The sequence below is a fragment of the Pan paniscus genome, chromosome 18, assembly GCF_029289425.2.
Source record: "Pan paniscus chromosome 18, NHGRI_mPanPan1-v2.0_pri, whole genome shotgun sequence".
NCBI lineage: Eukaryota > Metazoa > Chordata > Mammalia > Primates > Hominidae > Pan > Pan paniscus.
Genome location: NC_073267.2, coordinates 58,166,328 through 58,184,549, shown reverse-complemented (window position 1 = coordinate 58,184,549; position 18,222 = coordinate 58,166,328). Strand labels below are relative to the sequence as shown.

General features: G+C 41.9%; 1 long non-coding RNA gene and 1 pseudogene across 1 annotated transcript in view; both read right to left on the bottom strand.

Annotated features, from left to right (window-relative positions):
- The window catches only part of LOC106633909 (uncharacterized), a 124,003-nt gene that overhangs the window by 25,306 nt on the left and 80,475 nt on the right, over positions 1 to 18,222 (bottom strand). The gene's annotated exons all lie outside the window — the stretch shown is intronic.
- On the bottom strand, positions 475 to 1,535 carry LOC100980981 (Krueppel-like factor 8; annotated as a pseudogene).

The window sequence follows — 18,222 nt, the reverse complement described above, 5'->3', positions numbered from 1 at the left end:
TCCTTCCATCTAGGAACTCAAGAAAAGTAATTTAGGACACTATCAAACCACCTTTAGGTACTTATTTTAGAAACATATGGATAAGCGTTCTAGAAAACAAGAGAAAAATAGGAAAGAAAAAAGCAGCGTATGTTTGTTCACAGCCTTGAATTTGATTCCTGTTTTGTTACTTCAGGAAAAATGTCCTATTTCAGGGCAGGGGGAATGGGAGGGCAGCCATGTGTGTCACACTGGAATTCAACCCATGTGGAGGTTGAAAAAACCAGGTCTGGACAGTGGAGAGGTGAAGGTGGAATACGAAGAGCCCCACGGGAGACCAGCTATGTTTTCCTCCAGTCTCCTCAACTTGGCTCAGTGGGCTGCTTCAAGTCCATTCCAGATGCAACTTGAAGTCAAAGAGAAAAAAGTGGTCCTAACCTCAATACACAAACAGGAAAGATACCAGTGAAGCTTCTCTAGTGTGACCTGTGCAGCTCACATAGTGTCATGGCGACAGTGGTGCAGGGACAGGTGGTCAGAACCAGAAAAGCTGCAGTTGGAGTCCGTGCAGTGGAAAGGCTTGATGCCTGTGTGCTCGAGGAAAGAGCTAGTGAGCTCATCTGAGTGAGCGAATTTCCAGGAGCAGCCATCGCAGGTGCATTTATAAGTCTTCTTTCCTATATGAATTCTGTGGTGAGCTTTCGGGTGAGAGCTTTTGGAGTACACTTTGCTGCATCCTGCAAAGTCACATTAGTGCATCCGTCTTCTTCTCAAGTCAAGCGACTCCTCCCTGCATTTGGGCCATTGCTGCTGGTTCTTGCTTTAGTCCCTGCAGACTCTGTGAGATTGAGGATCCACTCTTAATTGCACTCTCCTCACTGTCACTTGGAATCTCCAGTAGAGACATGAAAGCGGGGTCAACTTTCACTGATCCAGCATTTGTACCATCTCCTCCAATGAGTGGGACTGTATTGGGTGCAGGGCCCTCATTTGCAGGCAAAGTAGTATACACCATGGGCAGAGACTGCACCACCACTGGGATGGCATTCAGGTAATCCATCTTACTTGGAAGACAGACTGAGGGGATGCTGTGAATGACATGTAAGATCTGCTAGCCACCAGTGCCCTGAGAGGGAGTCAGGACAGATCCTGTGGTCAGAATAGTAGGAATGTTTGCTGATGTTGAAGTGAACACCACAAGGGTCTCGGGAGCAGACTGTGGCTTGGCAGGATGTCCTGGAGCTTGCAACATGCTAACAGGGTGGAGAGGAGCCTTGGGCTTGTGAGAGGAGAAGTCAACTGGTTCCACTGGGGACAGGCTGAAATCACTCGCCAAAAGTTCTTCTGGGGCTCAAACTTGATGTCATTAAACAATGCTGGGTTCTCCATGGGGTTGGCATCCAGGAGTGGTGGAGAAGTCACATTATTTCTGCTTCTATCTCAGGGGGATCTGTGCTCTGAGTAGGGCCAGTGATGGGCTTGAATATCTGCATTGAGCCACCTTCTGAATTAAGTTGCACCTCCAAGTTGTTTATGAGTTGATCCATATCAACCATGTCACTGGCTGAAGACTCCTGAAGTGTCCAGAACTCATACAGTCCTTAGGGAGGCTCGTACTCCTGAGCTAATTGCAAGACAGCTGTTCCCCTCACACCTGCCCCAATCTGACATCACACAGGGCGATGCCCTCTCATCTTCTCTTTCTTGCCCCCACCAGGCTTTTACTGGTTGAACTGCTTTTACTCCTGGTTGAACACAAAGTTAAGGCAGAGAAGGAAACCTTCAAGACAGAAACCCAGGAGGAGCTACCACAAGATCCCTTCACCTCCGCCATTGCTGCCACACACCCCAGTGCCTTCCAGAGTGGGTGGAATGATTCTTTCTCTCTATTTCTCCCTTTTTAAAAAATTCTGTCACTTATCATATTATCGCTATAACTACAGAAAACATGAAGTTTTCATCCACTCACTCTTTGATTTTTGTCTATAGACTCCTTGGTTTAACTAAATTTTTTGGAATGGTCCAAATTACCATTTTCTCTTCCAGAAATCCTAAACAAAGGCTGAAATGATATTTTAAAGGAGAGTTGGGTCCTCAGGAGTCATGACAGGAAGTAGGTGTATGAGTTAGTGTAGGCTGGGCTGCAGTAACAAACAGACCCAGTCATGTAATGGTTCAAAACAATAGATTTTATCTCTTTCTCACACAATAGCCCAAGGTAGGTCCAGGTTGGTGAGTGGTCCCTTCCCCACACAGTTACTCAAAGACACAGGTTAAGAGTGGCTCTGACATCTTCAATGAATGTCTTCCAAGATGGACAGGAGGTGAAAGAAGCATAAGTAGGAGATTTTTAAGGACCAGACCTGGAAGTGCCATACACCAGCTTCCACTCATGCTCCATTGGCCAGAATTCAGTCATCTGCCACAAATAACTGTAAAGGATGTTAAGAAATATATTAAACCATGTGTCATAAAAACCAGAACCTGATATTGGCGACCATTTAGCAATCTCTGCCAAATGAGACACAGGAAAGAGACGGTGAAGAAAGTCATTGGCAGAAAAGTGAAGAACCAAGAGCTGTGTCCACACGACAGCAGACGTGCAAGTCTTGGCACAGAACTTGTCCTGGGAAACGGTAGGAGACTTGTTTAGACAGCTAGGGGCCACTTCTGGCCAATCAAGATGCTCTCTATGGTGCACCCCACCTATTGGAATGTCACTGTAGTGCAGGGATTCAGGACATAGGATTCAGTTTCTGAGTCAGACAGGCATGGGAGGAAATCCAGATTCCCCTCTTTCTAGATATGTGATCTTGAATAAGATATTTCTGTGAGCCTCGGTTTCATCATCTATAAAATGAGAGAAAAATAATGTTTGCCTTATGTGATATCTCTGAAGATTACACAATATAAAAGATGCAAAATTCTTAGCACGATATCTGACACATAGCAGGTACTCGATAGATGGCAATTATTGACACTGTTTGACCATGCTCACCACTGCTACCCTGGTATTGTTCTTGGAGTTCTTTCTATCTACAATGGCTGCTTCCTACATATTTCCCCACCTGTTCCAAGTCCTATCTTCTTCAGAAAGCCCTTCCCTTGTATTTCATTTCCAATGACCTGCTTTAAGTCTATGCAACCCTATTGAGCACTTTATTATTACAGTCCTCCCACTACAAATGCAAGCTCCATGAGGGTTCAGGCTATTATTTATCTCATTTATTTGCTGTATCCCAGAGCCTAGCACAGTGTCTGGCATATAACAGGTGTTCAACTATTACATTTGCTAAGTATATATTCAATGAATATGAGATATACCCATGCCGATGAGCCTTATTCGGTGCCCTTTATAGGTACAGAATTATATAGCTTTGGGGTTATTCTCTAATTTTCCACATCAGTTAGTCTTGTCTTCCTGATGAAATTGAATTCACAGTAGCCACAGTGATCTTTTTAAAATGTAAATTGGATCCTATCATTCCTGTGCTTGACCCTCTCCAATGACTTCTCACCCCCTTAGAATAAAATGCAAACTCCTCACTGCAACCTGTGGGTCCCTGCAAGACCTGGCCCTGCTGTCCTCTATCCTTTCACTCCTCTTTCCTCAAGCATCACTGTGCTTGAACTGCACGGGCCATCTTTCTATTCCTTTAATACACCAATCTTGTTCCCATCTCACAGTCATCCCCTATTCCTGAGACACTTTCTCCAAGTATATTCTCAAAGCTTGGTCCTCCCCATCATTCAGGCCCCAACATCACTCTTTCTGACAGGCCTTCACTATCAACACTGTATGAAGTGGTTCTCCTTCCATCACTCACTGCCTTAGTTTGGATTCCCTGGAACCCATACTCTGAGTTAGAGAGCTGTTTGCAGGAAGCCTCTAGGGACTGCCCTTAGGATTAGCACCTATGGGGGAGTGAAGGAAGCAGAGCCAAGCAGAGGGAGGAGTTAAGCTGAGATGCATCACAGTGAAGGCCTCCACTGATCCCACTGTGAACTTGGAGTTGGAGGGGCCCTGTAGAGCTGCCCCTCTTTTATTTCACTTCATAACACACTTCTCACTTTCTATAATTATCTTGTTAGTTTTTTTCATGCATGCTGTCTGTCTCTGGCCCCATAATAGAAGCTTCATGGGAATGGGAAATCATTTGGCATTTTCACTTCCGTATCCCAGCACCTAGTACAATGCCTGCCTCATAGTGGCACTCAGTCCGTGTTTGCTGAATGCATGAATGGGTGGTGACTGAATATGAATGGCAGAGTTGTTAAGTCCCCAAGGGCAGGCCCTGTTTCCTACTGTTCTTGAAGCAGTGACTCCCTGGATACTTGATTGGCATCACCTGTTACCTTCCATCCCCTCTAACCAGCCACTTGTGACTCTCCGAATGTGAGAGACTTCCCTGACACAATCGCAGGCTATTTTTAGTCTATTTTTTCCTCTCTGGTCTATTATAGTGGTGAGAAGAGGCTGGCTACCTGAGGCTTGCAGTAGCTCTAAATAAAACCAATCTTCCTCTCTCTGAAAAACCCTAGGAGGTGTCCTCTGTGCCAGGCTACAGGGTGACAACCACCCAGGCTGTGTTTACTGAGAGCTCTGTGATTATGTTTTTTAGTCTTCTGGTTGGAGGTACCTATGGAAGTGATTATGGAGGTACACACAAGCACCAGAGTCTCTCCTCCTTCCCACAGACACACAAACATAGGCTTTTCCCTCTTCCTCGATGGGCTGTCTTCTCTCATTAGACGGCTTTCTAGGCCGTAGAAGATTTCTCTGGGGCTGACCCTAAGGGACCTCTTTCAGCTAATTAGATTGCAGACTGGAAGGCAGACTGTGGGCTCCTTTAATAATCTTCTATTCAGGGTTTCACATGCTCATCTAGTTTGAACATTGGGGAGGAAATTATTTTCTTCTGAAACAGTGACAGACAGCAAGAAAGAGCGTATGAGGAAACAGGTTTTCTCCTTCAGATTCTACAAGCATGAAGGACAGATGTAATGATGCTCTTCCACGGATACTTTAGAGAGGTCTGCTGTGTGGCTTGGAAAGGCAGTCCTGAATCACCAGACATAGCCTTTCTCAATAATGAGGCACTCTCCTGATTCCCTTGAGAAGAAAGGATGGAGGGAGGCACCATCCCATTTATAGATAAGCAGAAGACTTTGAGAAGCAGACGACTTCCATGGCTCTGAAATCCAAGTGGCCACACCCTTTACTAGCTGTACAACCTGTCTTGCAAATTTATAGAGCAAGGATTTAGAATACCCTGGGTTTTAATTCTAGCTCTACCACTGTGTTACAGCCCTGTGTTCTTGAATAAATTACCTAATTTTATGAACTTTAGTGTCCTCTTCTCCTTCCAGGTGTGTTCAGAGAATTCAATTTGAAAACAAGTGTAAGCTACGTGCAGAGGTACACACCTGTAGTCCTGAGCTTAAGAATTCAAGGCCAGCCTGGGCAACATAGTAAGAATCTGTCAGGAAAGAAAGAAAGAAAGAAAAAGCAAGCAAGCAAGCAAGCAAGGAAGGAAGGAAGGAAGGAAAGAAAGAAAGAAAGAAAGAAAGAAAGAAAGAAAGAAAGAAAGAAAGAAAGGAAGGAAGGAAGGAACAGAGAAAGAAGGGGGAGGGAGGGAGGAAGGGAGGGAGAGAGAGAAAGAAAGAGAAAGAAAGAAAGAAAGAAAGAAAGAAAGAAAGAAAGAAAGAAAGAAAGAAAGAAAGGAGGAAGGGAGGGAGGAAAGTAGGAAGGAAGGAAGGAAGAGGGAGGGAGGAAAGAAGGAAGGAAGGAAGGAAATGTAAAGTGTTAAGCATGGTGCCTGGCACATTGCAAATGTTCAATAAATAGTAGCTAATATTATTATAGCCTCAATCTGTAAATGGGGATGTTAATAGAATTTGCCTCCTGGGCTGATTGTAAGGGTTAAGTGAGATGATGTATGTAGTGATTTAAACAGTGCCTGGCATAGTGTGTGTCTTAGTCAGCTCAGGCTGCCATAACAAAATACTATAGACTGGGTGGCTTAAACGACAGAAATTTATTTTCTCATAGTTCCAGAGGTTGGAAACTCCAAGATCAAGGTTACAGCAAGGTTCAGTTCCTGTGATATCTCTCTTTCCAGCTTGCACATAGCTGCTTCTCACTGTGTCCTAACATGGTGGAGAGAGAGAATGAGCTCTCTAGTGTCTCTTACTACAGTAACACAAATCCTATCAGATCAGAGCCCCAACCTTATGACCTCATTTAAACTTCATTACCTCCTAAAGACCCCATCTCCAGATATAGTCACATTGGGGGTTAGGACTTCAACATATGAATTTGAGGGGGATGGAATTCAGTTCATAGCTGTATGTACTCAATAAACTGTGGCTGCTACGATTATTATTAGCATTGCTCAAAGAAGTACGTGGCTGTGCTGGAATCAAACTGATACCTTAAGTCTGACATTTCAGTGGTCTTTCCACACCTTCGGAATCACTGCACCAACTTCCAGCAAATACCTTTTACTGCTCAGAACCGTGCTTGCTTCCTTTCAGCTGAAGCTGACACTATTGGAGCGCCATCCAAATTCCCACAGATCCATTTTTTCATGTGTGTACCCCCAGATTGGATGTTCTTTTGACTACAATGGCCTGGGCCTGCACCTCCTTTTTCAAGGACTGCCCTTGGGCTACTGGGGCTGTTTTCTGTGCTCAGGCAGAGAGCTGTGACCTCCTGGGAGCTTACTTCCCCCCACAAAAAAAAACTTAGGCAAATTAAATTTAATTGAGTTTAATTGAACAAAGAAGGAATCATGAATCAGGCATCCCCCAAACCAGAACAGGTTCAGAGAGGCCCCAGTGTAGCCATGTGGCAGAAGAAGATTTATGGAGAGAAAAAGGAAAGTGGTGCTCAGAAAATGGAAGTGAGGTTCAGAAAACGGAAGTGAGGTACAGAAACAGCTGGATTGGTTGTAGCCCAGTGATTGCCTCATTTGAACACAGTTTGAACAGTTGGACCCCTTTGATTGGCCAAAACTCGGAGACTGGCACAAGAATAGGTTACAATCTGTTTACACATTCAGTTAGGTTACAGTTCACTGTGTATGGGGAAATCTTTGGGCTGAACTTAGAACATGTAAGGAGGAAGCTTTAGGCTAAACTTAACACCCTTGTTTTCAAGACAACTTTGAGGTGTAATTTACACTCCAGACATCCCCTTCAGGATCAAGCAGGAGCCACCCTCCACAGCACTTTGTCTAAAATTGCACTCTTGCTTGGCAGCCTTTCCTCACTGGACCTACCTACCTCCCCTTCCCTTACCAGTTCCTCTAGGAGCACTTCCTTGATAGATCACTTGCATTCAAGTCCTGATCTCAGAGTCTGCTTCTGGGGAACACAGCGAAGACATCAGCTCAATTGTCGGTCCCTCTAGGACACTGTCCCTGGCCCTCTAAGCACTTTTACTTGTTTTAACCTAGGAATTCCTCATGACAAACCCATGGGCTGGTGCTTCAATGATCCCCATTCTGCAGATAAGAAAACATGATCTAAAGAAAGGTCAAGTAGCTTGCCCAAAATCACACAGCTGATGAATGGCGCAGGCATATGGTGACCATACTGCTTTCCTGTCGTTCTCTTACCACCACTCTTTGCCTAGATGACAGCTCTTTAGGGAAGGAACTATTGTTGCTCCTGTTGGCACCCTAGCACTTTACTTACAACGTAGCATCCATCAGGGACTCGGGAAATAATGAATGAGTGAATGAATGAATGAATGAATGGCCTGCATACTTGTTCAGCAGCTGCCTGGATCTTCCAGATAGGGCAGGTCATTCATTCACCTGCCCAGGGATCCCTTCTCATGTTATTCTACCTGAGCCTCAAAGATGGGCATTACCAATGGCATTCATTCTCAGCACCAAAACCTTCAGGGAATTTTAAGTCAACTTAACCACAACCACCAACTTCTCTCCCCCAGCTCCACAGGACTGTTCCTGACCACAAACCCATGTTCCAAGCTGCCTGGTGGGAGGTAATAATTACAATAATCAGCAGCAACAGTGATATTCTGAGTGCTTATTGAGTGCTTACTGTACATCATTATTGAGTGATTACTGTGGATCCTTATGGAGTGCTTATGGTATATCAGGTCCTATACTAAATACATTACACTACAACCCTGTGCAGTATATTCTATTATTGTCTTCATCTTGGAAAACAGGAAACTGAAGATCAGAGAGTTCAGATTATCCTCCTGATGTAACAAAGCAGGTAAGAAAATAAGCTGGGATTTAGACCTGCTTTTATCTGGCTACAAGACACATTCTGTTAACTCCAAAGATCATAAACTCAAGACCATAGGCCTAAAGGGCCACTGGCTCTGTGTCATTTGACCTACATAGTGGGTGGTGGTGTTTGTTTTTTTAATTTTAATTAAATGCCAATATGTAAGAATGTCTATTGCACCAAATACAATCTGGATTTTTAGCTTCTCTTGAAAATAATCAGAAGATCTGTTAGCTTAGAGCCCACAATTCTGCCTAGACGTAATTGGCTGCAGCTGAATACAGGCTCTTTATTACAGTTTGCCCCAATCCCCACCACTCCTTACTGTTTTACACGAGCCCTGCTTTATTCATTTGTTTTACCTCCCTGGCCCCTGGGAGGGTTTGAGTTTGCTACTCTCTGTCGCCCACCATGCCAGATCCCCTCTTATAACTGAAAGCACTCCTCCCACCAGGGAAGATAGCAACAGCAGCATTTAGATGACATGGATGGTAATAACATGGTGATGCTTCATATTTTACAAAGCACTCCTGCATTCATTATCTTATTTAGTTTTCAAAATAATAACCATTTCCTGGGCAACTGATCTGGGCCAATGTCTGTTGCCAAGCACAGGAGGGGCAGAGAATAATACAGAATAATCTCAGCCTTCCATAAGCACACAGCCCTGCAGTGAAGACAGCCCACTGAAATGAAAGCCCAGCATGGTCACAGAAGACATTGTTACCCAGCACAGGGAGAGCCAGAGAGACAGCAACTAGCAGCTCAGGTATTTTAGACAGTTTGGGCTACAACAAAGTACAGGCATACCTCAGAGATATTGTGGGTTCATTTCCAGGCCACTGCAATAAAGCAAATATTGCAATAGAGCAAGTCACACGAGACTCTTTGGATTCCCAGTGCATATAAAAGTTATGTTTACACTATACTATATTCTATTAAGAGTGCAATTACATTATGCCTAAAAAAAATGTACACACCTTAATTTTAAAATGCTTTATTGCTAAAAATTGCTAACAATCATGTCAGCCTTCAGTGAGTAGTAATCCTTTTGCTGGTGGAGGGTCTTGCCTCAATGTTGATGGCTGCTGATTGATTTGGGTGGTGGTTGCTGCAGGTTGAGATGACTGTGGCAATTTTTCTAAGTAAGACAACAACGATGTTTGTCACATAAATTGACTCTTCCTTTCATGGAAGATTTCTCTGTAGCATGCGATGCTGCTTGACAGCATTTTACCCACAGCAGAACTTCTTTCAAAATCTGAGTCAGTCCTCTCAAATCCTGCCAGCTGCTTTATCTACTAAGTTTATGGAACATTCTAAAAGCTTTGTTGTCATCTCAACAACGTTGACAGTATCCTCACCAGGAGTGGATTCCATTTCAAGAAACCACTTTCTTTGGTCATCCATAAGAAGCAACATTTTATCCTCTAAAATTTTATTGTGAGACTGTAGCAATTCAGTCACATCTTCAGGCTCCACTTCCAACTCTAGTTCTCTTGCTATTTTCGCCACATCTGTAGTGACTTCCTCCACTGAAGTCTTGAACCCCTCAAAAATTATCAATGTGAGATGAAAACAACTTTTTCTAAGCTCCTCCTAAAGTTGATATTTGACTTTCTCCAATGAATCACAAGTGTTCTTAATGACATTTAGAATGATGAATCCTGGCTGGGTGTGGTGGCTCATGCCTGTAATCCCAGCACTTTGGGAGGCCGAGGAAGGTGGATCACTTGAGGTTGGGAGTTTGAGACCAGCCTGGCCAACATGGTGAAACCACGTCTCTACTAAAAATACAAAAATTAGCCAGGTGTGGTTGTGCACACCTGTAATTCCAGCTACTCAGGAGGCTGAGGTTGGAGAATTGCTTGAACCTGGGAGGTGGAGGCTGCAGTAAGCCAGGATGGCACCACTGCACTCTAGCCTGGGTGACAGAGCAAGACTCTGTCTAAAAAAAAAAGAATCTTTTCCAGAAGGTTTTCAATTGACTTTTCCCGGACACATCAGAGGAATCACTATCTATGACAACAATAGTCTTATAAAATGTATTTCTTAAATAATAAGGCTTGGAAGTCTTTGGTCCCTGGGCTACAAAGGAGATGCTATGTTAGCAGGCATGAAAACAACATTAATCTCTTTGTGCATCTCTACCAGAGCCTTTGGGTGACCAAGTGCACTGTCAATGAGCAGAAATATTTTGAAAGGAATGTTTTTAGCAGTAGATCTCAACAGTGGGCTTAAAATATTCAGTAAACCTGGCTGTAAACAGATGTGCTGTCATCCAGGTTTTGTTGTTCCATGTGTACAGCAAAGGCAGAGTAGATTTAGTATTAATTCTTAAGAGGCCTAGGATTTTTTTAATGATAAATGAGTTTTGGCTTCAACTTAAAGTTACCAGCTGCATTAGCCCCTAACAAGAAAGTCAGCCTGTCCTTTGAAGCTTTGAAGCCAGGCATTGACTTCTCCTCTTTAGCTATATGGCATCTTCTTCCAATAGAAGGCTGTTTCATCTACATTGAAAACCTGTTGTTTAGTGTGGCAACCTTCATCAATGATCTTAGTTAGAGCTTCTGGGTAACTTGCTGCAGCTTCTCCATCAGCACTTGCTGCTTCATCTTGCACTTTTGTGTTATGGAGATGGCTTCTTTCCTCAAACCTAAAGAACTAACTTCTGCTAGCTTCAAACTTTTCTTCTGTAGCCTCCTCATCTCTCTCAGTCTTGTAAGAGCTGAAGAGAGTTAGAGCCTTGCTCTGGATTAGGCTTTGGCTTAAGGGAATGTTGTGGCTGTTTGATATGCTATCCAGACCACTAAAACTTTCTTCAAATCAGCAATAAGTCTGTTTCACTTTCTTATCATTCATGTGCTCAGTGGAGTAGAACTTTTAATTTCCTTCAAGAACCTTGCTTTTGCATTCACAACTTGGCTAACTGTTTGGCTCAAGAGGCCTAGCTTCTGGCCTGTCTTGGCTTTTGACATGCCTTCTAAGCTTAATCATTGCTAGCTTTTGCTTTAAAGTGACAGATATGCAACTCTTTTTTTCATTTGAACACTTAGAGGCCGTTGTAAGGTTATTAATCGGCCTAATTTCAATATTGTTTTGTCTCAGGAAATAGGAAGAGCTAAGGAGGAGGAGAGAGACCAGAGAATGGCTGGTTGATGGGAGTCAGAACACACACAACTTTTATTGATTAAGTTTGCCTTCTATATTGGTGGGGTTCACGGTGCCCAAAACCAATTACAATAGTTTTATCAAAGATCACTTATTATAGATCATTATATATACATTATATATTATATATATATAATGAAAACTTTTGAAATATTGCAAGAATTACCAAAATTTTGCACAGAGACAAAAAGTAAGCACATGCTATTGGGAAAATGGGGCTGGTAGACTTGCTTGATGCTCACAAGGGTTGCCACAAACCTTCAATTTGTAGGAAGTGCAATAATCTGTGAAGTGCAATAAAGCGACATGCAATAAAATGAGGTATGGCTGTGACAGACTAGGTGGATTATAAATAACAGAAATTTATTTATCACAATTCTGGTGGTTGGAAGTCCAAGATCAAGGTGCCAGTAAGGTCAGATAGGGATGAGGGCTTTCTTTAGCTGATGACTGATGACTGATGACTTCTTGTTTTACCCTCACACAGTGAAAAGAGGGCATAAGAGAGCTCTTTGGAGCCCTTTTTATAAGGACATTATTCCCATTCATGAGGTCTCCACCCTCAAAACCTAATTGTGTCTCGAAGGCCCTGCCTCCTAATACCATCGCATTAGGCATTAGGATTTCAACATGTGAATTTGGTGGGGAGAAACATAAACACTCAGTCCATAACACCAGAGAAACTAAAATGCTTCTCAAGGTGATATTCCTGATGCACCCTGAGGGATGAAAAGGACTGTGCAAGGAGAAGGGTGGGCATAGCAAAGGAACAGACAATAAGCAGTGCTCTTCATTTCCAAGACATGAGCTGCTCTTAGGACCAAGATCAAAATCCTTGGCAGAGCTTTCAGGGATGATATGGTTTGGATTTATGTCCCTGCCCAAACCTCATGTTGAAATATAATCCCCATTTGGAGGTAGGCCTGGTGATCGGGTCATGGGAGCAGATTTATTTCTCTGTGCTGTTCTCATGATAGTGAGTGAGTGCTCATGAGATCTGGTTGTTTAAAAGTGTGTGGCACCTCCCCTCTTCTCTCTCTTCCTCCTGCTCTGGCCGTGTAAGACATACTGGCTTCCCCTTTGCCTTCCACCTTGATTGTAAGTTTTCTGAGGCCTCTCCAGCCATGCTTCCTGTACAGCCTGCAGAAATGTGAGTGAATTAAACCTCTTTTCTTTATAAATTATCCAGTTTCAGGTATTTCTTTATAGAAGTGCAAAAACAGACTAATACAAGAGTTTTGATAATATCATCTCTGCCCACTTCTCTAACTTCATGTCACTCCCTCTCCCTTGCTCAGAACATGAGCTTCCACCTGACCTGGGAACTTTGCATGTGCTGTTTCCTCTTCCTGGATGTCTTTCCCTGTCATCCTGAACTCTCATCCTAAACATCATTTCTTCAGGAGACTTGTCCCTAGTGCCTCTAACCAGGTCAGTTCTGTCTATCATACTCAGGAACTTTTCTTCACAGAATGAGTCGCAGTTTATAATTACATTTTTGTGGGATGATTGGATTAATGTCTGTGTTCCTCTGTGACAGACTGAAAAACCGTCCCCAGTTCTTTATCCTTCCCTGTGCCTGCACCTTTTGCCATGTGGTTTTGCAATCTCCACCCCGTAACCTTGATCTCTGCCATATGAGTTGCTTTAGCTGATGGAATGCAGGTGGAAGTGATGATGTGCCACTTCTGAATCTAGAACTTAAGAGGCCTGTTGTGCTTCTGCCATCACCATGAGAAGTACATTCCCAGCTAGTCCTCTGGCACAAGGAGGACAAAAGTTGTGTGGATCAGGCCCAGACTCACCCTGCAACTTAGAATGCCCCACTGAGCCCAGCTAGATCAGTCATACCCTAGCCAACCACAGAGGCATAAGCAAAATCAATGCTTATTGCTGCATGCTACTAAAATGTTGGAGTTCTTTGTTATTGACTGATACACCCCCACTATATACTAAGCTTTGTTTAAGCAAGCATCAAATGTTTGTTCAACATTGAATCCTTACTACCTTATACATAGTGGATCCTTAATATTAATATATATTTGCTGAATTAATGAATGATTAGCGGACCAGGCTACACTAGCAGCCAGAAAGCCCTGCACTATCAGGGGACCATTGGGGTTTCACAAAGTGAAGTGTACCTCTAATCAGTCAGAGTGGTCCAAACTTCTAGGAGATAAGCAAAGAAGAAATGGGGAGATTGGGAAAGGCATTAGGGGGAGGGATAAAGAGAAGTTGGCAAATGGATACAAACATACAGTTAGATGTTAAATGGAAGGAGTAAGTTATAACGTTCGATAGCAGAGTAAGGTGACTATAGCTAACAACAATATATCATATATTTCAATATAACTAGAAGAAAGGGCTTGAAATGTTTCCGTCACATAGAGATGATAAATACTCGAGGTGATGGACACCCCAAATACCCTGACTTGATCACTACATTGTCTGTGTAACAAAATATAATATACTATCATATGCATTCCATAAATGTGTACAAATGTTTGTATCAATAAAAAAAGAAATGGATGGAAACTATCTTTCTGCCTGCTCGCCCCAAGACCTCTGCCTCCAGAACTTCAAGGCTTGGAGAAGAGGCCTATAGCAGAATAAGTGCTTAGACCTTTGGAGATATTAGGACATCCCTACAGCCATCAAAGTGTATTTATCAATCAGCAGCCTGAGTCTTACTTGGCACCTAGAAAGTATCTCCCATGCTGCTCATTTTTATTTGGATTAACTCAGAGACACCAGGAATAGATTGATAATGATAATGATGGCAGATACATTTAATAACATAAAAAAACAATAAATATGTGCTGGCCACTGTGCTATACCAGATTATCTACTTTAATTCCTTACAACAGTTAAATGGAGTGTGTCCTGTTTTACAGATGAGGAACCTGAGCCTGAAAGAGGTATGGTATCATGTGCCAAAGCACGAAGCTAACAAAGAGAGCCTGAAAGAGGTATGGTACCCTGTGCCAAAGCATGAAGCTAGCAAAGATTTAAGAGAATTCAAAACCAGGTAGTCTGAGTTCAGAGCTCATGCCCCTAATCACTGAGCTATGGCCTGAGCAGTGACTCAGAAGTTCCAAGACTCAGTCCCAGCTCCAGCCCATATGAACTCAGGCAAGGCTTTTCCTCAAACTGAGCATAGTTACTTTCTTGGTAAAGATGTCTGAAGGGCTTTCCAGCTCTGGCTGCTCCTGACCTGTGGCTTGAGCTACACTTCCTCATTTCTCTCACGCACCCCCAGCTGCCATCTCCCAAGAATGTCCTTCTGGGGTACTTTTACCAGACATCAGTCTTCTCAGACCCGGCCACCAGCAATTGTCACTGCTTTTCCAGGAGGCAGGTGTGCAGTATGTATTGAAAGTCTTAATGATGCTCATAACATTTCCCTTAAAGAAAGATAAAAAATGAGCACAAGGGCTTATGGGCAAGAATGTTCACAGCAGCACTATTTATCATAACGGAAGCCCAGAAATAACCTAAATATCCACCCTTAGTGGATTGGTTAAATAAATTGCAGCACGTAACTCAACAGGAGTATCATGGAGCCTTTTAAAAATATAAAATGGCTCATTTGAAATGTTATGCATCACAGCGTTATTCAAAGGGCAAAATATGGAGGAAAATATTCAAATGTCCATCAATACTGAACTGGTTAAATAAATGGCAGTATATTCATATAATAGACTGCTGTAGAGTGGTACGAAGAAATGAGAAAATTCTCCATATATTTCATATAGAAAATTCTCCCAGATACTTTGTTAAGTGAAAAAACAAGGTGAGGAGCAGTGTTTATAACATGCAATATTTTGCAGAAAAATAAAAACACATGTTTATTTCTTTATATAATCATGAGATTCTGAAAACAGACTCAAGAAAGAACAAAAGAACAAGTTATTGGTAGGAGAACTTGTTAGATGGGGCACAAAAGTGAAAGGAAACTCTTTACTATAAACCCATACATATATAATTTTATTTTAAGTTCAGGGATACATGTGCAGGACGTGCAGGTCTGTTACATAGGTAAACGTGTGTCATGGTGGTTTGCTGTACCTATCAACCCATCACCTAAGTATTAAGCCCCACATGCATTAGCTATTTATCCTGATGCTCTCCCTCCCCCCACACCCTCCAACAAGCCCCAGGGTGTGTTGTTCCCCTCCCTGTGTCCATGTGTTCTTGTCGTTCAGCTCCCACTTATAAGTGAGAACATGTGGTGTTTGGTTTTCTGTTCCTGTATTAGTTTGCTGACGATAATGGCTTCAAGCTCCATCCATGTCCCTGCAAAGGACATGATCTTCTTCCTTTTTACAGCCACATAGTATTCCATAGTGTGTATGTACCACATTTTCTTTATCCAGTCTATCATCGATGGGCATTTGGGTTTATTCCATGTCTTTGCTATTGTGAATAGTACTGCAGTGAACATACAGGTGCATGTATCTTTATAATAAAATGATTTATATTCCTTTGGGTATATACCCAGTAATGGGATTGCTGTGTCAAATGGTATTTCTGGTTCTAGGTCTTTGAGGAATCGCCACACTGTCTTCCACAATGGTTGAACTAATTTACATTCCCACCAACCTGTTCATATATTTTTAACCTCATGAACCTATTATAACCTACTTACAAAATTAAACTTTTAAAAACCTTAATAATGTTGTAGAAATATGTTGAATTGTGGAGGAAAACCTTATATTATTAAAAGGAAAAAGTATTTTATACAAGAGAATGAACAGTGACCTTAAGCAAGTCACATTTCTCTGAGCCTGTTTATCTGTAAAATGAAAAAAAAGATGCCTACTTCACAGTCATGAGAATAAATGAGACCAAAATAGGAAACACATATGTTAATAAAACACATAGCTAACACTAAATAAATATAGCTATTAATGATCCCATAAAAACAGTGCTGGAATTACATGCTTGCTACATGTGGTTATCTCTAGGTGACAGGATAGAGGTGGTTTTTATTTTACTTTTTGTGCTTTTCTAGATTTTCCAATTTTGCCGTAAAGAAAACACATTCCTTCATGCCTGTAATCCCAGTACTTTGGGATGCCAAGGCAGGAGGATTACTTGAGCACAGGAGTTCGAGGCTGCAATGAGCTATGATCATGCCAATGCAATCCAGCCTGGGTGAAAGAGTGAGATCTTGTCTCAAAAGGAAGGGAGGAAGGAAGGAAGGGAGGGAGGGAGGAAAGAAGGAAGGAAGGAAGCAAGGAAGGAAGGTGGAGGGAGGAAAGAAGGGAAAGAAAAAAGAAAGAAAGGAAGGAAGGAAGGAAGGAAGGAAGAAAGAAAGAAAGAAAGAAAGAGAAATAAAGAAAGAAAGAGAGAGAGAAAGAAGGGGGAGGGAGGGAGGAAGGGAGGGAGAGAGAGAAAGAAAAAGAAAGAAAGAAGAAAGATTCCTTTTGTAACAACGTGAAAAAAACAGAAATGTTACTTGTAAAGTGATAGAGAGCAATATTTAAAGTACCTTTCAGGAAGTTCTAGCCAGACCAATAAGGCAAAAGAAAGAAACAAAAGGCATTCAAATCAGAAAAGAAGTCAAACTATCTCTCTTCACTGATTATATGATTCTATATCCAGAAAACCCTAAAGACTGCAAAAAAATCCTGGAACTGATAAAAGACTTCAGTAAAGTTTTGGGGTACAAAATCAACGTACAAACATTAGTAGCATTTCTATACACCAATAACATTAAAGCTGGGAGTCAAATAAAGAACATAATCCCATTTACAATAGACACACACACTAAAAAAATACCTAGGACTGTATCTAACAAGGAGGCGGAAGAGCTCTCTGAGGAGAACTAAGAAACACTGCTAAAAGAAATCAGAGATGACACAAACAAATGGAAAAACATTCCATGCTCATGGATTGGAAGAATCAATATTACAAAAATGTCCATACTGCCCAAAACAATCTACAGATTCAATGCTATTCCTATCAAACTACCAATGTCATTTTTCAGAGAATTGGAAACAACTATTCTAAAACTCATATGGAACCAAAAAACAGCCTGAATAGCCAAAGCAAAATCCTAAATAAATCCAGAGACATCGTGTAACTCAACTTCAAAGTATACTATAAGGCTACAGTAACCAAAACAGCATGGTACTGGTACAAAAACAGACATATAAACCAATGGAACAGAATAGAGAACTCAGAAATAAAGCCACACATCTACAGCCATTTGATCTTTGACAAAGTTGACAAAAATTATCAATGGGGAAAGGACTCTCTACTCAATAAATAGTGCTGACATAGCTGGCTAGCTATATGCAGAAGAATGAAACTGGACCCCTACCATTCACCATATACAAAAATTAACTCAAGGTGGTTTAAATATTTAAGTGTAAGACCTCAAACTATAATAATCCTGGAAGAAAGCCTAGGAAACACCATTCTGAACATCTGCCTTGGAAAAGAATTTATGACTAAGTCCTCAAAAGCAATTGCAACAAAAACAGAAATTAACATGTGGGACCTAATTAAACTAATGAGCTTCTGCACAGTGGAAGAAATTATCAATAGAGTAAACAGACAACCTACAGGATGGGAGAAAATATTCACAAACTGTGCATTCAGCAAAGGTCTAATATCCAGAATTTATAAGGAACTTAAACAACTCAACAAGTAAAAAACAAATAACCCTGTTAAAAAGTGGGCAAAAGACATCAACAGACACTGCTCAAATGAAGACATACAAGTAGCCAACAAATATATGAAAAAGTGCTCATCATCACTAATCATCACAGAAATGGAAATTAAAACCACAATGAG